This window comes from Rhea pennata, chromosome 9 (genome assembly GCF_028389875.1).
Source record: "Rhea pennata isolate bPtePen1 chromosome 9, bPtePen1.pri, whole genome shotgun sequence".
In the NCBI taxonomy this organism is placed as follows: Eukaryota; Metazoa; Chordata; class Aves; order Rheiformes; family Rheidae; genus Rhea; species Rhea pennata.
The window spans coordinates 17018846-17044436 of NC_084671.1; the positions used below are offsets into that span (position 1 = coordinate 17018846).

The 25591-nt window shown below is 38.3% G+C and overlaps 1 long non-coding RNA gene across 1 annotated transcript; it reads right to left on the bottom strand.

The window, feature by feature from the left end:
* Positions 1-822: 822 nt before the first annotated feature.
* Positions 823-19680, bottom strand: LOC134144144 (uncharacterized). Its single transcript, XR_009959299.1, has 2 exons — positions 18787-19680; positions 823-4106 (listed from the first exon to the last, which is right to left on the bottom strand). It is a non-coding gene; the product is annotated as an uncharacterized LOC134144144 (long non-coding RNA).
* Positions 19681-25591: the final 5911 nt, after the last annotated feature.

Below are 25591 nucleotides of genomic sequence, written 5' to 3' on the forward strand. Positions count from 1 at the left end.
TGATGAGACTATTACGTGCTGAAATTAATGCTGTTTGATTTAACGAGACTTTTTATAGACACAAACTGCTTTCACTAATCATAATGGGTAGCATGTAGGTAAAAGAAGAGTAGTGCTTCCACATTCAACATGTCTATAGGAAAGAGCAGTTTTCCATCACAGAGAAGGGAGCGAGACAGAGTCAGCATCACGGAAACCATTACATAGACCATGGGTGCTCATAATTACTATAAACTAAACCTCACTTTTATACTGCAATTAAACTTTGGTCTTTCTCTGTATTTAGTCATTGTATTAAAAATGTGTATATACCTCTAGAGATGTTAATATTCTTTATAAAATATCTTTATAAAATAAAGAATTGACTTTCTGTTTTATTTTGTTGCCTAATATTACTACCAAACAAAACATATTTCATTTAGGATTAAGAAACCACATGCAACTGCCTTACTGATTTTTTTTTTTTTTTTTTTTTTTTTTTTTTTTTTTGTTATTGCTGCAAAATTGTTTAACTACCTTTACCACCTGGTCTGAACCCATTAAACTCAATGAAAAAATTACTAGGCTTGTGAACAAGCCTGTTGTATGCCACAAAACTTCATTTTTTTTATTTTCCCATATCTCAATTTGATATAGGGATACAGCAAAATTATAGCAAGTGCTAGCCAAGAAAAGAGAATTTACTAAGATTAAACTTCATTATACTCATAATATGAATGTAGCAGCACTGATTACTCAAAATCAAAATTAAAGTTGGTCATATTGAGCCCTATTTAAACCAAACATCTAAGATTATCAGGTGTTCCAAGTATATATTCAGAATTATGCAGGTTTTTTAAAATTTATTGGCCTGAGTATGAAATGAAAACGAAAACATAGGTGTTAACGATCAGTGCAGAACATACAATGTTATGGTATATCCTATCCATACTTTAAACATCAGGATGATTCAGGGAATACTGTAACAACCAACACATCTCAGTCCTTATCTTTCTTTCTACACAGTCTATGTAACCAGCAATACATACACTACTGCATATTAGGCAGTTAGCTCATCTTTTGTTAACCTTAACATCTCACAGATCCTTCTCTACGTGAATAACTTTTTTTCATGTCAAAAATATAATGACATACCATTCTAAAATATACTGCTGAAAATCAGATCAATTTTTTTATTTTAGCAAATTCCATCAATGTAAAAGAGCAGCCTCTCTGCCTATTGCTTCTTGCAATACAAGTTCATTCAATGATCATTACAGTGACCTTCAAATCCCTTATAAAATTAAGAGAATACAATTCTTTGTGTTGGTTAAAAATAGTTTCTCAATAGAGACAATTCTTAGAAAAAAAACAAAAATAAAAATCATATTAGTTAGTTGATTTCATCAGTGTGCTATAAAAGTTACGAGATGATTCCGATTTTGCATGTTAAATTGATCACACTTTATAAAGCACCCAAGACAAACCACTAATTTTTACCATTGTGACAGTGCTTCTGAAAAGCAAATGGATTCTGACAGACAAATTACACCCTCAGCTCCTCTCAAGCTTCTTTTGGATACAGCAGTGGAGAATATTAAATACTTACTTAACACCCCAAAGTAACCAGGAAAGTCAAACCACTTAGCCAGTATGTAACACACCTCCAAAGTCGGAACTGACATGAAATTCAAGTTAAAATATCCCTCTTCTCCTACAACAGTCTGACTCAAGAAATCACAACTCCCAGCAAGAACATAGAATATACTACATAGGTTTTCAACAGCCACTAACTCAAGGGAATTAGGGAATAATGGACCATTTAAATTCAGAAAGAGAGAATTTCACATTTAGCCCAGCACTCATAATGGAACTACCTGAAATGGCAAGAGGAGAGGGAACCATTTTCAATTATTTTCACTAACTAGGTGAGCTCTAACTGTTAAAAGACTAATTAGGCCTTTGGTGTGCAACTAACTGAACCTCTCCCGGGCAGCAATTATAGCAGCTGTCTGAGACTTGAAACTAAGCTACTGGGATCCTTTTTGGAAAATGCACCAGACCCATAGCATATGGAAAACAAACCTCACAACCGGAACACTGAAAAATTAAGTGAAAACTAGTGGTAGTATGCATAATTTTCAATGCTTGGAAGCTTGCTGGAGAACAAGAAAGCTTGCAAGTCTGCAGCATATGCATTGTCGTGATCGTAAGAGGAAAAATTTTGTTCTCTTGTATCATCCGAGTAAGACACATGCTCTCCGGCATCCAAGGACCTCGCTGCTGCGGGCAGGGGTAGCAGCTGGGCTCCCTAACCTATGCTTGCAGGTAAAGACCTAGCCCCCCAGATGGATAACAGTTGAGAAGATGGGGTATAGCAAGAGCCTATGACAAAACCCACTAAAAACAGCTGTCATATCCCATGGCCTGGAATGATCCCTTCCCTCTTCCCAGCAGTGCTCTCTGTGGGAAGATTTTCTTCCTTTTCTTTTCTGTGACGCAGTATTTCTGGGTGCTTTCCTCCACCCTATTTACCATATTGCACAATATAGAACAGCCTTGAATATCATCTGTGTATTAATGCTTTCTTCTCATTTGGGAGAACCTGTATTATACATTATAATTATACATGCTTTTATCCACATGGAGGATTTCATAAATTTGAAATAAAAATTGTTATCAAAAGGAAGTAAGCAAGCCATAAGGATAAAAAGAACATGTGTGTACAGAACATGTATGTACATCAGTTTAACTTCAAATACCCTGAGAACCCATCTGAACCTTCATTATGCCCTATCTTATCTGTCTGACATAGTATAATACAAAAAAAGAAAACCAGTTAAAATCTAAGCCTCTTAATTGCTAAAGCCTGATTCTGCCAATGAAAGGGCTTTTTCACTGTGATGCCAGCATGTTCCATGTGACAACAGTGAAATGGGAACAGAATTGTCCTTAAAGCTAATGACCATAATAAACAGAATATTGCTGGAACAATACTTCATGTAGAATAAAAATCCTGTAATGATTTGTTTTATGCTAAATAAAAACAAAATTTATAAATAAAGCTTAAAAAAACCCAACCAAAAACAGAGAGGGAAGTTCCCAACTATTTTTATGGCATTCACTGATCTTTGTCAATTGTTTATTTGTTACTATTTTGTTTTGCTAGATAATGAGCTTTCAGCGTTTGAAAGTTTTGAGAGAAGAACATGCTTCTTATCTGCCCCATCATTTTAACAAAGATATGGATAAAAGGAGCATCTAGAGAGTGTTCTTACTACCAGGGTAAGCAGCAGGGAGCAGAGCTGTAGGAAGCCGCTTGCGCTCGGCTTTGACTGCTCTCTGATCAGAATGAAGGTCATTTTCTCCTGCAGAGACTCAGGCAAAGCAGACTAATTGCACTGATGTTCCCTAGCTCCTGCTTTGGAAGGTTTCAACTGCAGTACAGCAAAGCAATTGTAGTACACTGTGATCTATTTACTTAAGGAATAGCTATATCTTTTAATAGCAGGAGATAATTCTAAAGAGTAAAATTCCCTGTAAAGGCTGAAGTTCAAATGAAATTTTACCTCAGACATTCATGCAACAATTAATCCTTTTCTACTTGCTTTGATTTCCAGTAGCTTCAGCATTTTGAGGTATTACAGATGTGGAGAAACAGCAGCTTACTCTGCAACTCTCTTACTAATGAAAAATGTGGCTGTGGAATGTGGATTAGAATCCACGCACTTTGGAAGACTGCTTTCTTTTTTTAATATTAATATATCTACTAAATAACTTCCCTGCCCTTCAGACTAACTCAAAATTCTTCAGCTCACCCATAAATATACATGATAAATCTGTGGCAGTCTAACCACTAACACCAGAAACAAGGAAGTATTTGCCTAAGGCTACATGGAAAGAAAAATACTGCAGAAGATGCAGCACAGCTCAATACAACTCAGTTGTCATATTGTTAGGAGTCAGCTGTGTTTTACATGACATTGTGCATTCGTTTTTACACGGACATCATTCATACCCTTCTTCTACGCTCCAGCAACATAGAAAGGCTCTTTTATGCTTGGAGATCTCTTTCAAAAAGAGCTAAGTTTGTGATGAAAGCACCATCCTTTGGTCTCACTGCAGATCTGGTTAAAAAAAAAAAAAAAAAAAAAAGGTCAACAATAAAATTTCCTTGACTGAAGGGAAGAAGAATGAATGCAAGATACAACTGATAGCTGGTTGATCTCAAATTCTTCTTTAATAGCCTTTCATTTATAATTAGACTATAATTTGGCTTCTAGGATTGACAATTTATACTTTTTCTGTGGATTGCTGCTAGATTGCCTCTCTATTTCTTTCCCATATTGCAGGAAGAGATTTCAAGTTCTGCAGGACTGCAGTTTCACTGGCAGTATAATCTGCATGTGATTTGACAAACACGAATCTGATGATTTTCCACCATTTACGAGAGCTTCAAGGATCTGGGATAAAAGTATTAGAAAGGCATTATCACTAATGGCAGTCTCGTATATAACCTGCCAGTACTGCTATAGAATCTAATCTTCTAAAGCCACAAGTTAAAAAACTTTATAATAATCCAATGACAATGGAATTATGTGGCAGTAAAATGAGTAATACAACACTCCTCAGAAATCATATCAATGTCTTTATATTCCTTTATACTTTAAAAGAAAGAAAAAACTAACTATAATCTTACATGGTTAAACATTAATATCTTTGCTAATCCAGAGACTCTCTGGTGATTTACAGCTCACCAAATATAACTCATAAATATTCCTGTCTAATGCAGGCTGATAGCTCTTATTGTGTGCAAATGACTACATCAGCCCCCTTTCAGATGAGAAGGAAAGAGTTCTGCCACTAACAATCTTCCAATTATTTTATCACAAATGAAGAAACGCTTCTTTTCTGTTATATGACAAGCATGCACTTGTCAGTGTCCATGGGGGTCTCTTTTGGAGTTTTACAATACAGAGAGGCAAATAAACTCTGAAATAATGAGATTTTCAGTATTCTAATGCTCCTGATCAGTGGCAGAAGAGAAAAAGAAAACCTCAGTTCACATAAACCTATATTAAAAAATGCTGTTATTGACAAAGGGCAGCATGAGTAGCTCATTAGGATCTTGAAGCTGTCAAACACTAGACACACGTATATCAAAACATCACAAAATACATCCCCACAATTACCTCTATGACAAGTCACAGAAGTGGAGAAAACAGACTGCTTACAAGGAAAGTCTATAACCAGTTTACTGAAGAACCTTGAGTATTTAATTTTATAAAAAATGGAAACATTTGGCAACTGCATTCCAGATTATGGAGTTTACTCACAGAGGTATTGTTATCGTTCGCTTTTCTTCATGACATGACAAGTAATGAACGGACACATTCTAAGAAAGATGAATGATGTTAATGAGCACTTGTTTGTAAGCACAGCATATTCACGCATGTGCTCATTAACTCTCTACAGTTATTGCATCCCATATAACCCACAAAAATAATCAGTTAGGGTTTTTGGTTTTGTTTTCTTTAAGGACTAGAAAATCCTTTGTACCAGTTACACAATGTCAGAAGACTACTCTAACTAATAAGGGCTAATATTTTGAGAGTTATTCAGGGACTCACCAGTTCTCCATACTTTGGTAGTGTACCAAAGTGAATTTATGCTAGAAAATGAAGTCCCCATACCAGGTATTCTAGGTAATTTTATGGAACTGCACTTCCACAAGAACATATTATTGTAACCATAAATAAGGATTTGTACAATACCAGGGATAATTGATGTTAGCAGTGAGTAACTCTGTTAATAACAGCTCCCTCCAATGTTCTAAATAAAACTTTATTTATGGCCATGCAGGAACCATATAAAACACAGTGTGCACACCACCACAGACATCAAAAACTGATTAAATAAATGATGTTTCATTTGCATATGAAGGTAATAAACACCCTTGCATTTGCTAAATTTATATGCTCCTTACATCACTCTCTTGCATCTCAACAGCACGTAAGTCTTCATATTTGTAGGAGAATTCTAGTGTTTTCTGAGTTTTCAGCACTGTACATTTCCTCAGGATTTTTCTTCTCCAATATTATTTAATAGTATTTCTATATCTATTCTCCCTCCTATCTCTCTGAAACAGCAGAATATCTGTTACTAACCTTCAAATCCCTCCAAAACCCCAGCTACAACACATTAATATTCATGGTTTTTACATTAGGTTCAGTGAGGCTGTAGCTTACTCTTGCTTTTCATCAAAGCTACATTCGCACAAAGTTTACAAATAGTTAATAAAGTATTGAGAGATAGGAATCACAAATTTTTGCTGATGACAGAACTATGTGCAACAGCATTTCATTTGTAAGTCTTTTCAGATATGGATAAACATTTTGCTAGGCCCAACAGTTAGTTTTCATGTTGAAGCATGTAATTAAAATTTATAACATATCTTTAAATATATTCAGAATAGGAAATATGAATTTACAGTCCATGTTTGCTAATCATGGATATTTATTTTAAGTCAGGCCCCCATCTCTGGTATTTAACACCCTGAAAACAAAGCACTCCTGCTCAGCCCCTGTTACCGCTTCACGTGGTGCATCCACACTGGCGCACATGTTCAGGTCTGACCCTTTCCCTGCCTAAAGTGCATCCTTCAGCCATCACTTCACGATTTTACCTGTGTTGAAAAGCCACTCTGCTTGTGAAAGATTTCACTTTTTCACTTTACTAGCCGTCATTTTTCTTCTCCAGATATACCTTCTATTTAATTTATCCCATTTATAACTTGGTCTAGGGGTACTTCATGCTTTTATAGTTATTTGTTCAGGAAAAAATCTACTGCCAGGATGGCTATCTGCATTAAATGCAGCTAAAGATAAGCTAAAATATTTCTGAGTCTAAATAATCCTAAAACCCTTCAATAAAATACCAAAGGCCTTCAGCTACCACGCAAAAAGTGATGCTATTCCCTTGTAAGTGGTGCTCTAAGGACATGTCTGCACAGCGAACTTAACTGACTTTAAAGGAAGGTACAAATGTAAAGAGAGATTGCTACCCTGGATAGGCTTCTTATGCAAACACTCACACTCTGAAATGGATGTGCTTCATCCGGAGATGCACAAGGAAATATCAATCAAAGGCAGATACTGCTCCCCCCACGGACGAGCTCCGAGCGAGCATCCTCAGAAGGCAGTGCAGGCCTCTCGGTTTCTTGGCAGGTTGCTCGCATTTTCTGGCTGGCTCATTTTTATTCAGGACCCTCCAGATGAAATAAATGCCAGCACTGTGGAGGATCAGGCTACATTAAACACAGCTTCAGCAGCTAGCAGTGCTTGCTGACAGAGTGCAGCTTCCTGGTACATTTTCTGCAGCGAGCCAGGCGGCGCGAGAGCCAGCGAGCTGGTTCACCGCCCGTGCCACAAGGCCAGGCCGGCTGCGTGCAGAGCTGCTTCAAGAGCTGGGCACGGCTCTGAGTTACAGAGATCCCAGCCGGAAGGGAGCAGAGGAGCGAGTCAGCACCGACAGCAAGGGGCTGAGACCTCTCGGGTGCCTCGTGGAGCTGCAGCTGGAGACTGATATTCTGGCATGAGACCTGCCATTTCTGGGGTCCCCTGCTACAAAACCCACTGAAGTCAATGAATTTCTCATCAGAATCTGTCAGAGCACAGTTATCCTTCTTTAGCTTCATTAGTATGTGCCTATTTGTCTGTAATGATTCCTTTTCTGAGGTTCCTCCACAGACCCACAAAACAACCAAGTCTTGAAAGCCAGCACCTTAGCTATCTGCTTAAATGCAGGCACATGCTCTAGCACTAGAGGGGATGTCCTCTCCCAAATCGGAGCTGAAGTGACATCTTTCCAAACAGAAGCAGCAAGCGGGCAAAACTGCTGAACCGATCATCAAAACACCTGGCCAGCAACCCTGGACTCCTTGGATTTGTCAACATGATCCTCTTCCTCAACATGACACGAGGGGCAGGCCTGTGTGCCTTAGCTATGTCTCTCGGTACTGCTGGAAGTGAAATAGGCCTGAAAAGATACTGTCCTTTATAAATAAAGTCAGTTCTGACAGCAGGACATCTCCCTCCGTGCAGCAAAGCCAGGGCATGCAGCGGGCGGAGAAGCGGGCGGGCGGCCGCCTCAGCCCACCGGCTCCCGGAGAGCCCCCTCAGCGAGCAGGCCTGCGTGGGCAGCTCTGCAGGTACAGCCGGAGAACAAGCTTTGAGTTTTATGCTCGTAGCTTCTTTTGCAAAAGCACTAAGGGTGAAAAATTGCATACGTAGAAAAGGAGAATGGTTTAGGTAGGTCTTGGCTTTTGGCTACTACTTATGTTTTAAAGTTAGAATGATATTTCAGCCCCTCTTGGATTTTGCACTATTTGCTTTTCATGGGTCCATACATCAAGGTTGCTTGAATGGGATCTCTTTTTTATAGCTTCAAACAGGAAACAGCTTTTTGCAAAAATGTGTCTTTAGACTGTTGTGTTCTCTGATGTCTCGTTATTTCAAAGGCTTAAGTCAATTACATTTTTTCCTCCAAGTTTCTTAATATTTTCCTCTCTTTTCCTTTCATCCTGCTCTTTCCATGTACTCCATATACTTTCTTCAATAAAAAAAATACTTAGCAGTCTAAGGCATTTGATGTGTGTTTCCTAGATACAATGAAATAAACAGGCTCTGAAAAATTACATCAAAGGGCCTGAGGGTTTAGCATAAAAAAAAAAAATCAATATTTATAAGTGCATTTTCCTATTTATTTTTGAACAACATATTTAGTGCATGCAATCTAAGATTCTTTTACTAATAGAAAGCCAGAGAGACCTGAAAAATACAGCAGTGTCATGCAGGAGTTTGTCAGGGTCAAAATTATGGTTAGGACCTAAGAAGGGTCTAAAGAGAACTAGCTCTGGATGAAGAAACCTGCTGACCAGATGGGGGTGGCTCATCCTCATTATCTCCATCTCTTAAATCCTACTGAAAAAAGCTAAAGCAACCCTGAATCTTTTCCCACGATTGCCTTCCTATAGAAGCACTATAAAACTGCTGGTGAAAGAGCTGCAACTGGGACTAGAAGGAGAAACTGGTTCCAGATGTAACTTGATAAAGATGTGTTCACAGTTTGAAAGATTTTTCAGATTTGCTGCGTGCACAAGTGCCAAACTGGCATTAGGCATCAGCAAATCCACATTTACCAATGTAATCAAAAGACCACACGGCTATCTCCACAGAAAACACACACGAAGAAAGGAAACACTTCTTTCAGTGCAAAAATCCTCATGCGTTTTAAACAGAAATATGCAAATATTTTAATTCCAGATTTAAGCATATGGCTCTGACATAACATTGAGAAAAGATGTACACTATCTTTTCCACAAGTCGCACAGACTGCTCTGATTTGGTAAAAGCACTACACCAGAATGGTTTCCTGTGCCGGAAGCACAGAATGGAAACGAAGTAATTCAACAGTAAAGTGATATTGCCTGAAACTTTACATCAACATAACGCTTGTCTGTTCACATTAATTTGTGACAACACTGCCTAAAGTTAGCAGTATAAATTCTAGATTTGACTGGATCCACAAGTGACTTGTCTCTTCTTATCTATCCAAGAAAGAGCAGAGTCCATAAAATTGTACTTCATTAGTGGTACTAGAGTAACTCTGATAGAAACAGCTTCCCCCTCCCCCCATTAATCACAGCATAGATTAAATTCCTGATAAGGAGGTACCATGTACCCTCAAATGCATACCAGTCTGAGGCTCTGGTAAAAATAAGTTTTCACAACACCCAAGCAGCTAACTCTTAATTCACAACTTCCAAGGAACTAGAAGAGAGAGAAATGGGGAAAAGCTTTTCACCTAAAGCATAAGGTTGATGCATCATGCAGTCTCAGAGCAACGCAATTTGCAAATGCATTCATACAAATCTTATCCCTTATTGCAGTCCATATATCAGAAGCATGTTTCAAATATATTCTCAGTACCAGCTGAACTACTCTTTCACACAGCAGCAGGGGAACACGTGCTGCACAGCCATAGGGAAAGTGCATTTTGCTCTAAATACAAGCACCTCCTTAGCCCTAGCAAAGGGCAGAGACACAGCCACAGAGGCTCCTTTCTTCTGTTCTCAGCTACTTGCAATCAACAGCAGGTAATTCTCGTCGTGGAGCTTCCAAGGACCCTTCATCGCCAAGGCCAGGAGGCCGCGAAGCTCCTCAGCCCTGGCCCTTCTCCCGCAGGCTCGGCCGGAGGGAGCTGCTCCACCCGGCCTGCAGTGCACAGGCTATAAACCCTTTGCTTTGGCAAATCAAACAATGAAAGTGTGAACACTGACTTTGAATTTAACCAAAATCAATTGTTAGAAGCTTTAGATCTAGCCAGAACGGAGAGGATAACATACCCTCTCCAGTTGGTTTGTATCTTTTGCACCGGCATTTTGTTGGTTTGCTGAAAAGACCTAATTAGCTTTGAGATGCTCTGGTTCAAGTAGTAAAAAATTCTCAGAAATATGTTTCTAGCTGTGATTTTCATACTTTTCCTGTATCAGCTAGGATTTCTTTCTTAAATTTGGAAGACAGAGTGCATTATTAGTCTCTCAGGATATAATCAAGTAGTTTGGAAGCAGTTACCAGTCATTAGATATCTGCATTCAGCTCTCAGTCCCAATTAGGTTATTGCTAGAACTTCACAAAGCAACACAGAAATAAACTTGATAGTACACAAAATTCCAGGAACTCAGAATTTTCAAAGAAAATGTGACTGAATTCAAGTTAAATCTTTTTCCTCCCTCCAATGTACAAGTTGTACAAGTTTTAGATGTACTTTAAAGCTAATTCTTTCTGACTGAACGCTATTTATGAAATCAGCATTATCAGATTGTTGATTTGTCTGTTTACTTATAAACAGATGATTTATTGCTTATAAAAGTAATAAATCTGCTTGTTTTTATTTATTTAAATAGTAAATTTTAAAATTATTTGGAGGTACAGCTACAATATAAGTATTACACATTCCCCCTATCTTTACGTTCACTTTAGGAGATTTCTTTTCTGAACAAAGATATAAACAAAAAACATTTCTTTTCCACAAATGCCATTCATCTAGAACTAAATTAAATCACACATTAATTAGCAATATGTTAATGAACTAAACCAAAAGCTTAATGGCGATGAAAAAGGCTGTCCAACAGTTATAGTGAATGTATTTTAAACGAAAGCTTCCTGCAGCTAAATACATTGCATAAGCAACAAATTTCAGTTTGTGATAGCAAAAATGGATTTTTATTTGCAACAGTTTGCACATTAACCAATGGGCAGAGGCTAGAGATACACGGCAGCTCCTGCTACGGGTAACACTGCAGTTCTATCGCATACCTGGGAGCATGGCTATCATACAAGTTTCTTCGGCGAGTGACTACCACCCCTGCTTCTATTCAGTACGACAAAGGAAGGGCCAAATCCTAGCAGAATATTTGCCTCTCTGAAACTGAAGTTAATGAAATATTGGCTCCAGTTGGGCCACAGTTTGATCGAATTTATGTTGGACTGATATAATCACAATAATCAGTGAGTTCTAATGGTACAAGATAAAAATATGCTTGAAATAACAAGAAAGGGATGGTCTAGACTTCTTATATAGCCTGTTAGCATGACTCTCCTTTTTCATATACACATTATAGTTCTCTTCTACTTCTCCTACAGTTATTTACAGGGAGAAATATTAACCAAAGAAAAGTTAGGTCAGAAACATCCAGTGATGTTTTGTGGGTATTTTTTTTATCCACTCCAAATTCTTTCAATAGGATTTAATATTAGAACTCAAGCAATATTAATTACTAAGATAACAAACCTTTTAGCTGCAGAAAATAACAATACTGATTGTTCTTTCAATCTGCCCACTACCATTTCCCATCACTCCTTCATTCTCCATGAATTTCCACAGCGATCAGCAGTGGTGTGCCCAGCCCAGGAGGCCCAAGGCGTTTTCCTTGTTAAAGATAAAAGAATAATATCTGCCATTTCAGAGTTGCCATTAATATAATTTATCTTGTTTATTAACTGACCTACTTCTATTTAGACTTGTGCTTTCCTTTACACTCTCTTCATAAATGCCTTTCTTAATTGAACCAAATCATTTGTCTGGCATGGACCAGTTCTGGTTTTAATACTGTATAATTGGGTTATACCCTCCAACTTTGTGTTTTTCTGTATCTAGCATAGATATATTCCAGGTGTCATATATTGTAACCTGTAACTAGTTTCCACAATACATGATCTCATAATTCAAACTCAAAATAAATGATTTTGGAGCACACAGACTGCAACTTCATAGCGTTACACAGTCATTACTGGAATAATACCACACTACATCAGGTTAGTAGATTCTGAAAGGTGCCCACTGTCTATACCCATATTCTTATTAGATATTTTAATCTCCTGTGAATAGTAATATTTAGCACATACCAAAAATCAGGTATAAAAACGAAAAGCAAAGTGAAATCCACTTCAGATTGTTCTTTAATTACAGAACAAGCAGGATTTACTTTTCCTAGACCATGTACACCATTTGCAGCCATAATCTTGAGTCCATCACCTCTGTGTATTTTCACACCAACAGTTACACACAGACACGTGCATGCATTGGGATAGATTCTTCCAAAGGTAAAATGCAAGTCTCATCATTTATTTACTATTCAAGAGTGGAAAAAAAGCCAGGGTAACACACACTAATGTAGGCAGGTACAGCAAAATTATTATTTCTATAGCTAGCTGCACAGAATTTATAATTCCTCACAACCTCAACCAGCTTTGATTTAAGTAACGGTCTCATGAAAATTCTGACTGGCTGCATGTGTGATTTGGACTCTGAGTGAATTGAACACGGACTCAGACTATAAGCTTTTCTGAGAATTATACAGTTTTGACTCTACTCCTTACAGAGTCAGACACCCTTTTCTTCCTCACCCTTTCAAAGTCTTTGCAACTCTGCCATGCATTCAAAACCTATAGACATTCAGAGCACCTGCAAAGAGGAGGAGGAGGAAGAGGAAAAAAAAGAACAAATGGTGCCTAATTTTGACCCTTACCTTCTAGTTTGAGATTTACTTCCTAACTGGTAGAATTCATTCTCCACAGTCTCTATAATTAACACTTGAAAAACATACCTGAGGGTAGGAGCCAAAGGAAGAAAAAGTAGCCGTGCATATTTTGCACCAGGCTACTCAAACTCATAGTTCTTCAGATTAGCAAACTACACAATACCAATTTAAAAGGAAGGATTTATCCTACATTCAACTCTTATGTGAGCAAACCCAATTCACCCAATTTGCAGAGATCTTCTTTCATCAAGTAAGAATACAGATTGTTTAGTTAGGTTTTAGTACAACTAGTAACATGTTAGCGTAATTCTGCTTTGTGCCCACGTCAAACAAAGTGAAGTGGATGGGAACAGAAATTATGTCCCTGAACTTTCTGAAGTAAACATAGTTTAGACCTGTGATCTCCACTACATATGCTGTCACCTGTGGTCATTTAAATAGCAGCATTGTGGTAACAACATAATGCAGTATGAGGTGTAATATGTTATTTTCCTGTGAACGAGGTCAGACATATAAATTACAGGCTTGTATCTCCTTTTCTAATGAGATTGCAAAGTAGGCTAGCATGCCTAAATATATGCACATATATTTTACTACATTTAAAAAGATGGAATCCGTTACCCTTGCATTTGAAGGACATTTCTTTAAACCAATCACATAGAGTCAGTTAAGCTTTCAATTAATTCCCTGAAGTAGCGAGACATTCTGGTTTATCCAGTTTGTTCTGAAGTAGATGAGGGCTAGGTCTTGCTACTGCCCCTTGTGTGCTACTACAGAGATAAGAAAACTAGAAGTGACCCCTCCTCCCCATTTGTTTTGTCCATCACAGAGATCTTCAGTCATCTGTGTGACCAGAATCTGAAAGATTTATTATCTGCTTCAGCTGAGCAAAACACCTCCAAAAAATGTTTGTACAAACACTACCCAACAGCATAAATTACAAGTTTGTTAAGATGCTGGAGATGATTTGTGTTGTTCCTGAGTGATTTTGCAGCTTGGTTTGGACTCCAAGCTGTATGGCTTTGTAACCAGTAAAGAATTTTGGACATACATGAGGAAGGACAGAAATGTATCTGGGCACTAACAGGAAAGGGAGAAAAAAGTATAAGAGTTTGACTCACTGTTGACAGAAGTCACTGGGTCTCAAAATGTAGCCTGAAGATATTATGGGTATTCATATGCAGGCTATCCTCATTGACTGCAATTAAGCATCAACTTGCCCAATTATCTCAAAGGCTTCTTCAAATACCACAGGCTGGACAGGTAGGAAGGAGCCAGTCTCTCAGAATTGTACTATGCCTTGTTCTCGCAACCTTGGAGGAGACGCAAACTTGTAAGGGGCTTACTTCAAAAAAAAAAATCATAATAAGGTACAGTATAGTATCACTTCACAAAATTAGGCCAATTTTGTGAAGTGATACTATACTATATTTCAATTCCCCTTTCTGTAGGAGCATGGAAATAGGAACAAAGCATCAGTGCACACTTCTAACACTTAATAATCCGCAAGGAGAAGCAGGAGGGACAGCATGAGGAATGCTACTGCTTTACAGAGAAGAGTCCAGGTTACCAGTCTGCGTCTCATTGTACATCTTCATAGTTCTCTGAAAGTTAAAATCTGAACCTATCTAAAGCATTTTTTGGCTTTTAATGTGTATTTACAACATGTGGTGTATGGAATAAATATGAAATAAAATAAGTTAATGTAGACAACTTAGGTCTACATTCTACTTCCATACAAATACACAGTTTTCATTGACTTCAGCAGGAGGCATGTGTGATTAATGACTAGATAAAGACTTTGCAATCTAGCTTAACGTGCTTGTCTATGTTACAATTTATAAATACGCTATATAAAATATCCTCAGAGAGACTACCTACATCCAGAAATATTACAGATTATAGCTTATCTTTATTTTTTTTAACTGCAGTATTGTCGGTATACTGGTCAAACATTTCAGAATCTCAACTAAAATACATCTTTTGTATTGCTCCCAGATTCAGTAAACCTCCTTCTTTGAAATATTGGCTGCTGCAAATGGAGATATTTTAGGAGTGCGTTCATACACCTGAGTACAATTTACAATAAAAGCACCTCATCAGCAGCGCTACCCTGGCAACAGCCTGATTCCAGCAGTAAGTATCCTACAGGCTTTGCTGAGACTTCCACACAAAACATTTCAAACCTGATTTATATAATCCAAACCATTCCCAGCACAGTTAGAGTGGTGTGTGATTTGATAATCTGCCCCCATGCTGCGCTGTGTTGTCCCACTGTTTCCCCAGAGCCCGGTAGGTACCTGCACCTGGTAGTTGCCTCAAGGCTGGAAGGTCTCGGGCAGGGGAGGAGACGCTGCGGACCTCTGTGCTCCTACATGCTAATACAAGTGGGGAATCGTAATAGATAACCTGGCTGCGAGATAGCTGCACCCTAGGACACTCAGTGGTTGGTAAACTCGAGGCACTACTCCAAGGCTTGTGGTTTATATTAAATCCAACGTAAAAGAGTCGAGTGAATTAGACCTACAGACTGTTACCAGCTTCACATTGCCAGAACGTACTGAAGCTGAGAATCATGAAGTGATAAATACCTCAGGATGTTGCTCTAATCAAGTGAGTTTACATAAGCGTGTCCTACCTGTGAATATCACTCAAACATGGAACTATTTAATCAAAAGGAATTTAAGTGTTTTGAAGGAAATAGAGATTTTATTATCTGCAGGTAATTGCTCAGCTGAAGTGTTCTCGTTTACTGTCTGGGGGAAGTAAGCTATGATTCATGAACAATATTCTGTTCTTGCTTCCACCACCACTGATGCAAGGTAACTACTGAAATCTCAGAGCAATTCTAATTTTAGTCCTGCTCAACTTCAACATCTTTCTGTCATTCTAAAACATGAATTATCTGAGCAGGATCAATTAAAAAGTAAAGAATATATTTAAATTAATAACAGATTTAAAATTACCATGCCACAAAAATTATTTCCCCTTGTCAAAAATAATGGCGCTTCAGTGAAATCCAATACTAACATGAGGAAAATTCGGCTCCCCATGCATGATAAATTAAAGAGTTAAGGAAAGATGTGATTTTTATTTAGAGTTGTGCCACCAGCACAGGTGGCACCAGCAGGGTGAGGAATCAGCTGAACGTGTTCTATTATGACAGAAAATGTAAGTCTGATTAAAAAAATCATAGGCATTAGTATAAGCCTTAAATGGGGATTACAAATGACTGATGGACATAAAGAGGTTTGATTTTTTTTTTCCTTTGGCTTTTTTAATTGTACATTCACCCTTGTTGCCTAGCTCTTACTTCAGAGTGGGAAAGGCCATTGTGTTCCTGTTGCTTAAGACTCATAAAAGGACAATTTATCATCTCTTGCCAAGCACCTATAATTACAATGGCTAACACAAAGAACAAAGAAATCATCTCAACTCTTCTATATTCTTGAGTAGGAAAATACTGAATAGGAACACCATCTGCAAAGCTACTGTTCACTGAGGTACATTGACTCTACAAGGGCAAATTCAACAGGTTTGCCACTAGGTGAATGAAACCAGATTCACACGCACATGAAGCTATCTTGGATATGCAAGGTTCTGGCTGGGGTTTTGTTTGTTTTTTTCTTAAGAAAGGAAAGGGAAAAAGCAAGCCTCAGGGCACTACCAATTCCAGCATCTACCCAATATGCCTGTCTTGAGAACTACATCTCAGCCTCACCTGCAGCCATCACTGGGAATCTCCCCATCAGACCCCAGCACTGCAATGACTCTTTTCAGACTGCTTGGGATGCTTTATGTTACCCACACAGATGTATTTCAGCAGGCTGCACTGCACCTAGAATGTAAGCCATGATGTTTTCACTTGCTCTAGTTTTGATAATCGCACAAGTGCTGCCAAATGATAAACCTAGCACGGGATGATTAACGGTGACATTTAACTGGTTCTGACAGACCACGTCATTCTGCTTCCCCACAGTATGGAACCTGACTTTAAACTTACTTAAGAAAGAAACCATGTCCAGTGGTTTTCTAGGAGCAAATTGGAAAACAATACATGTTTTTTCTTTTCTTATATAAAAGGATATTTGCAGAAGATTTTCAGGGATTATAGTCATTCGAATAATCTTCCAAAATATTAAATGACTTCCCAAACATTATGTAAAAGCCCTATATTTCTCTGAAATTTGTTTATTCTTGGTCAGAAAGAGCAGTGTTCAGATGGCTGTGGTCTCCCATTTCATGATAGGAATAGTATATTCAGTCTGGCAGGTACATTCACAAAATATAGTATTATATCCCACTGAAATAGGACAGCAAAAATATTCCTTACAGTTAAGTAATACAGTACACCATATATTTGTTTCTGTGATCTTAGTCTGTATTTTATCTTATGAACATTGAAACTGTCATGTGCTCCATCCATATTTTATTTCTGTATGAATTAGGCTTTTTTTTTTTTTTTTTTTTTTTTTGTCATTGTGATTTTACCAAGTGTTTCATCATTTGCACACATACCTGATTTAGGTTTGACTCTCAAATGGTCATATATTCATTGGCCTCCTTTCATAGTCCATTATGTTAAACCAAAGCTACAGGAACAGGTTTATTTCAGTCTCAGAGTGGTTTGAAGATATTAAATATTTAATATGTTTCTCGTGTTAGCTGCTGAGTGACTCTTCAATGGTCTATTTTTTTTTCTAAAAATCACCTTCCAATAGATGTAATAGCAAAAATTCATTGGCATATGCAAACATTGGTTTGTTTCACACTCAGCTGCTTCCTCTTTCGGCAGCAGTGAAGTGACAAAAGAAAGTAAGAAACAAACTTGAACCTGAATTCTGGTATCATAAATGCCGATGTTAGAACCAGTGAACTCTGTAGATCAGGTCAAGTGTACTCTGTTTTTCCTGCCCCTAGAGAGAAGGCATGGCGTATCTTCAGCTGCAAGGGCAGAGGTTTTCATGTGTAGCAGTATGACCTGCATTGCAGTTGCACGTACCCTTTACATTTTCAGTAAATTAGTAACCTGTAATTATCATTGCAAATGCAAAATGTAATGCAAAAGGGTGGTGCTGTTCCACCTACTCTGTCAAAAGGAATCTGCACTCCCCATTTTTTACACCATTAAGGAGCATGCATAAAATGTTATTTTATCTGTTAGCAGCCTCAGTTTTCTGCCACCTTGCTATGTCTAGCATCACATCGACAAACCAGACCCTCTCGGAAAGAGAAAGCAATAAATATCTCCCAAAAGCTTGTCTGAACACAAAGGGCTTGTTCTCTAAACTCTGGGGGTAGAAGTCTTTCTGCACACAAGGCTTGGTGAAGAAAAAGGGAAACGTGCAGGTGTGAAATAGAAGAAGAATCACACGAGCGTGTACACAGAGGACAAAAGCTGAATTCTTCAGACGCACAGTAGCACTCCACGCTATGCCAGCGACACAGAAGGATCAGACCCTGGACGGATGATTCCTGCCGTGTCAAGGCAGTATCTGGCAGCATAAGCTAGCAGAAATGCTGTACCTGCTTCTTGGGCCCACCCACCCGCTTTGCTTGGTTTCTGGCAGAGCCAGAAGAAGCGGCAAATCAGAGGGACGGCAGTACCCATCAGGATAGAGCCTGTTGTTATCTCCTCCTTGCATCAGCGCTTGCTCTGTTTGGGGAGAATTCTGTTTATGTTGGTATTAATGAAAAATGCTCACCTGACTGCGTATGGAGGTGTAAAGAGCTGGTGTGTGTTCAGAATCAGGTTGATATCTCTCTTCTCACACATCTCCTTCCTTCTCTTTCATCCTTCCTAACTGTTGTGTTCACAGCGTCTCTGGTATTGCTTCCTCAGGGCCCTTGGTGTGTGGGAAACATGGGGACACTTCTGCAACAAGCCAGTTCTCTCCATGCCACCAGACCTGCCAGCTCTGTGGCCTGTCTCTGTGACAGCCTCACACAGGTAAGTAACAGCTGTGGGAAACAAGCTGAAAATTACTGATGTAGAATATAAATAAAGAGACACAAGGGTAAAGTCAAAGCCATTGAAAACACTTAAATCCCTCAAAAATCATCTAATGAGTTTTTATAAGAACCCAAAGGTCAAGACAAATTGAAAGTAGTTACCAATGCTATCACCACTAAAAAACAAAAGTTGTGTTCAAGACTGTTTCTAGGAAATTTTACAGTAGTACTCGAGCTATATGCTTGTATATGAAATGCATCAAATTGTGGCTGTTAATCATTCATATTAATATAGTTCTCTGTAAAAATCCTGGGAATGCTGGAAAAATAGTGCATTTTTAAAAAACAGAATAATGAGAAAACTGATAACCAAGAAGTATGACAAAGCATCGGCAGCTAAAGAAAATCAGATGAGTGGAAATAGGCCTTGCTCAAGGATTACCTTGGGGATCTGGACTATTTTATCACATTATTTCTGCAACACATCACAACTGAGCAATGCTCCAAAAGAAAACAGGACCTGGGTCAGATCCCAGTTACAGTAAGGACCGCAGCTACATCTCAGAAAGTGAAAATATGAAGGTGAAATGCTCGATGCTCCCCCAGCCATTTACCCACGTTAGGTGCTCCCAGTACAAAAGATACCAGCTAGCGGCGGTCCCAGCGGTGCCGGCAGACAGGGGCTTTTAGAGCCTCTCGTCCCCAGGCACCGCTCGCGGCGAGCTCCACCGTCCTCAGAGCCACTTAGTAATAACAGAGTAATAGCAGCTGCATGAAGTGGTTCTACTGGGAGAAAAACTTACTCAGGTCACAGATTGAAAAATACATTGCCACCAGCCTGGAAAGACTGTCTCAAGTACGTACCGACTCCTGGTATTTTAAGTACTTCTGCAAAAGATGAATAGCATACTTCCTCAGCACAAAGATATTTCAGAAAATAGCACATTAAAGCTGAACAAAAACTGATACTTCATCCCTGTAGTAACCTCTCAGGTAGTAACAAAATATATAAAGTTCCTGGGCATATATTTATTAAGTAGAGTGTTTGATAGAGTTTTGCTCCTTTATAAGTTTGATTATCAGGATTCTACAAGAGTAAATAAGAGCAAAATTTAACAACCTTCCTCCCACTGAAGAGCTGAACGGCACTAAATTCCTGCAGTACAGAAATAACTAGAATTTAACCAAAAGACTACAGTACTAGTGAAGCGAAACATCAAATAACAGTTCTTTACAATTGTAAAGTAATCTTGCCAGCATCAAGAACATCGTAATGACAAACTGGGTGAAGAAAGCATCTGTGCCCTCTGTGTCAGAACTCATTAAAAATATAAATAAGTATATCCTCTTACAACATGAGTATCAGTTCAAGGGTCATCAAAAGAAAATAAAGAAAAGAGAGTATATTTGAAATCAAATTCCAACTTATCTTTAGGCAAATGCTGTATTCTTTATCATCATCAATGCAGTTTTTGATTTCTTATTTTAAAAAATAAAAATAAAGTAAATAGCAAGCATCATCTTGGCAGGCAATTGCTTCCATGACAGTGTGTCTAGCTTACAAGTGAAAGGATAGATGTTTACAATTCTATATCCTTTCAACTTAAAATACTTTCTCAAATTCAAATCAAACTTTCTGTTCCTTCTGTATAATCATCCCTAATCCAAAAATTAAAGATTGGGCTGAAGTTTTTTATTTCTCACCCATTTAGGCATTAAGATCCACTCAGAAAAATTTTATTTATGTTTATGTCTGAAAAATGAAACACACATGCCCTAACTCAGAAATGTCTCATAGCAGGATCTTCAAGATGCCTGCACAGATTATGCAGTAGGTGAGACTGTGTTATGAAGCAAGACAACTTTGAAGAAAACTTGTTCAGTGGTGTTGGAAAATTTTCCATTTTTTTTAAATGCAGCTGCAGTGGAATTTTCTGCATGATGGTAAGAAGATAACCAGATTGGGAAGCTGCCTGCCAGGCTCCTCCACAACACTTGCTCATCTGGTTTTCTGTTCAGTCAGCACAGTTTCAAGGATCAGAAGTGCCAAAAAGCATGTTAGCTCAGCCGAGTTTGTAGGAAGCCCAGAGTACTGTAAGGCTTCAGAAAGCAGAAATGCTGTTTTACGTAACGCCCAAAGAGCCCTAAGTGCTTGTAAAAAAACACAGAACCAGTCTTGCTATGAGCACACTATAGTCAAAAACATACAACAGGGTAACAGGATAACACAACAGGCTATCAATCCCTATTTCAAATTATAAATTATATTGTTGTGTTTTGCAAGCAGGGACACAGGATGCACTTAAGGAGAAGGACATGACTGTTAAACCAGGCAAAAAAAGAAATCTCTTAAGAAACCAAGACAAATGAGCAAGTAAATACAAGTGACTAGCAACTGCTGTGGAGTTGCTCGCAGCACAGTTCCTCCATCCTTTCAATGCCCTCTCTGGTCAGCTGCCAGCTCTCTCCTTTTGCAGCAACTGCTCACCAGCAGTTAAAGCTGCTCCTGGCCAGGAGACACAGATCTAGCCCAGAGTCCCTCAGCTGGAGGCCTCAAAGCCCCTCGCAACAGCTGCTTTTCCAGAAGAACAGGCTGCTCTGCCAGCACCACCCCAGCCTCTTCTGTATTACATTTTATCTGCAAATCATCTAGAAAACTGTAAGAAGTGCTTATACAATAACTGTAAAAGTACTTACAGAATAATGCATGTTTTCAAGCACTACTTGCTAACTTTCATGTCTTCTGATGGGGAAGAGCGCAGAGAATTAAGTTTCCAGTCTTCCTGCGGCTTCAATGCACTTGGTTCACGAAGCAACATTATTTCTTTAAATCTACTTTTGACTTTCAGAAAAGCAGAAGTTTTGTTAGACTTATGAAATATTGTTTTTCAGTCACATAAGTTAAAATACATGTTATCTATTTATCACTTTATTAATCTGATTTGTGTTCATAACACAAATGCAAACACTATACTACATTAAATTCTGGTAACATACTTCAGATGTCTTAGCAGGTCTTGTTCTGTCATTATTTAACCTTTTAACTGAGCAAATGTTCACACTATTATTATTTATGAACTTCACTAAATGACAACGTTAGGCCGGACTGCTCTCATCACCTCCTAAGGTAAATTAGGATCAAACTTCTCCATATATGTAAGTATGACTACTGAAAGAGAGCAAAATATATGATGGATTATTTTATTTTGACAAGCTCTAATATAAGTGATCACCCCAGAGAGCCCAAAAAATTCCAAAAATACTTTCAGTCTGAAAATAAGGCAGAAGAAAAAAAAGCAAAAAGATCAGACAGCCTGCTTTCTGTCATGCCAGATCTCTTCACTCATTTTTCATATCTAGATGACCTCTACCAACTATTGTGTTGCTCTCAGTTCTGAAGCAATTTGCTTCATCATCTAAATCACCAGATATATGCAAGAGTAAAAGAAAAAGTTGGATCAGAAACAAACACTGATTAGCTATCCGATGAAATTAGAAGTTTAAACCTGTAAACTGTGGCATGTGATCCAGGCAACCAGTTAGACATAAAAATTCAAACGTGGGAAAAAAGCTTATTGTATTACTCAATGCATAAAATAATGAATGCTTGGTGAAGCTAAGTCAGAAAGCTCAGAAGCTTGCAGGGTCAAGTACAAGTGAAGAAAACATGAAATGAGGACTAAAAGGAAAACTGAGGGAGGGATGCACCTCTGCTTCTGTATGATATTCATAAAAATTATCATTTCAGAATATCCAGGCTCTAGATTGTTCAATTAATTCTATAAGCATTTTATATTTTATTCTATGCAAATTTCTACACTTTTTCTTGAGCTACAAAGGAGGAATGAACATTGCCCAAGCATGTAGGGATGGTGTTAGGGAAGTGAAAGCTCAACAGAAGCTGAGACTTGCAAGAGCAAAAATAAAAGCTGCAACAGCTACCAGAGTAGCAAAAACCTGAGCTCAAAGCTTACTCTGCTTTGAGTTGGAGGTTGGACTGAGGTTCCTCCTTGTCTGGATTATCCTATCATCTTAATAGTGCTTTTAATATTAAATATTGCATTAACTATTCATATTAGTTTGACTTACATAGGAAAAACACATGGTATACTAATAAAGTGAGAAAGATCTGCATGATTTAGAAATAAGTTTTGAGGGAACTTTGTCAAAATTAGGACACCAAAACTGGCTTTTCATAAATATTGTCACCATAGCTACAAAATTTTCAGTCATTTGTATTCTATGAATACCCCACTGAATGAATTAATCCAATATTCATTAACCATTTTTGCATGTATTCACATAGTGACAATTACAAACACATAAAACCCTTGAGGTCTGCTATGATTTCATAAATTGGTGCAAATTTACACTGAGTTCCAGAAGGTTTAAGGCTTCTATGCACTATCCGATAAGATACATCAAAAGGCATTTTGATACACAGGGTAAAATTTTGGCCTATTGAATTTTGTGGTATAAATCCCATCAATATCAATGCACCTGCATTTCATTCCAACTCAGCTGCCAACCAGATACAGACCATGAAAAACAGAATTTTCATGGAGAGTAGCTAACTTTAAGCAGTGTATAGAATGCAAGGGTGGAGGGGAGGAGGCGAGTTAAAAAAAAAAAAAAAAAAAAAAAAAAACTGCTAGCTCTCTGCCTGCACCTCTTCCCTTAACCTGCCATGCATATTTTTCCCTCAGAACTAACTTGTACTCTCTCACCCATCGAACCAGTTTCATAGAGTGAGAATTATTAATTATTGGGTAGCACCAATTAATTCTCTGTTTTCTTCCATTTTAATGTTTTTAAGCCATGTATAAGGTCAGATTTTTTTTATTTATATTAAATGTCTCGATGACTTTCTACCGAAAAAAAAGTTTTGCACAAAAAGTTTCAAAATATGCTTGATAACTTGCAAAGTACTTTGAAAAATATAAATATGCCAACTAGCAGCAGAGTTAGAAAAGCCAGCATCTATAAGTAGAAACAGTATAAAAAAAAAAGTATTAATATAGCATCAGAGCCAGTCAGCTGTTTGAAATGAAAATTCCTGGTTGTTATCTCCCAGCATCTGAAAGCCACACTAACACACGGATTAGCATCAGCCAATAGTTCCCTTTTGCTCATTCTGAAGTATCCCACTGGATTTTTTTAAGCTTGCCAAAGAATTCTTATGTTTAAAAGGAGCTTAATTTAAAATTCCCTCTTAGCTCCCTCATAAAATTTATACACTTATTTCTACCAAAGAAAAAGACAACACTTCACCAACTCTAAGGGCAGGAAGCTTGATCCTTAGGTGAAAACTTTTAGGAAACCCAAAGTCCATAATCATGTTCTCGAAAGCCCAGCTCCCAGCAGACATTAAGATGGCAAATTAGGTATTAATAAATTCAATGCATCATTTTTTTAGATGCCCAAGAGATGAGCTTTTTATTTTATGAAAACAAAAAGAATCACTGGTGTCTAATTTCCCAGGATTGCCCAAGGGACACTTCAACTACGGGATTCTGGAATTAATCAGTGGTACTGATTAGCTACTCCATAGCTCACTCCACGCAAACAAGTTTTTGTTACAGGTTCACATATTGGCTTTCTTTTTTCACAGAAAATCTGGGAGATAGCTATGGATTTCTGAAGTAAACTCACAACAAAATGCACAAAAAACAAGGAGAAGCAATCAAACGAGGCCAACCCAGCTCTGCACAAAAATCCCCAAAAATTCCAGTTAGTACCAAGAAGCACCAAACTGCAATTTTGCTTAAGTCTTAGTTATTTTTTGACCAGAAACTAGGAGGTATCCTCCAAAGTCTTAATCTCTATCGCACCAAAGTCACCGGTGGTTTTTCTGCTGAAGGTAGTGTGCAGTAGCAGGCGGAAAACAAACTTTGCAGCGTTCACGGGAGAGGGGACAGGGAACCCACCATGCCTGGCTGGCCTGAGGAACAGCAGCCTTTCTATTCAAACCGCAGGTTGTGGCTCAGAGAAGACATAAAGGGAGGTTAAAAGCAAACTGCGCCAGTAGCATGCTCTCTATCGCGAGTACGCGGGAGCGGAGGCCGCAGCTCGAGCGTGACTGCTGAGCACGGAGCTTCGGTGTCTGGCGCTCCTCTGACAGCGGCTTTGCTTTGCTTCCAGTGCGTTCTAAGGCTCTCAAATGGGAAATGGAAAACATACGGCCTATTGTTAATAAATATATCAATTGCTTTCAGTCTGGATTCAGGTCCATTCTCTAAATGCTATTAAATATATTCCAGGACTCTGTCAGAGTCTACCCTGCTTGCCAGTATTTACCCAGCTGCCAAAAGCCTTCAAACGGAGCATCCTCTCTGTTGGCTCTAAACAACGAATTCCAAAACATCTCCAACTCTGATTGTCTGCAGGGGAAAACAGAGCACCAGTTTCCTGACTACACAGCTACCCTGCTCAGTCCAGCTACAGCCACCATTTAGTGCTGCTATTCCCTCCAGGTTATCAAAATTAAAAAAAAAAAAAAAAAAAAAAAAAAAAAAAAAAAAAAAAAAAAAAAAAGTAGTGCCTGAGATGTTCTGCAGA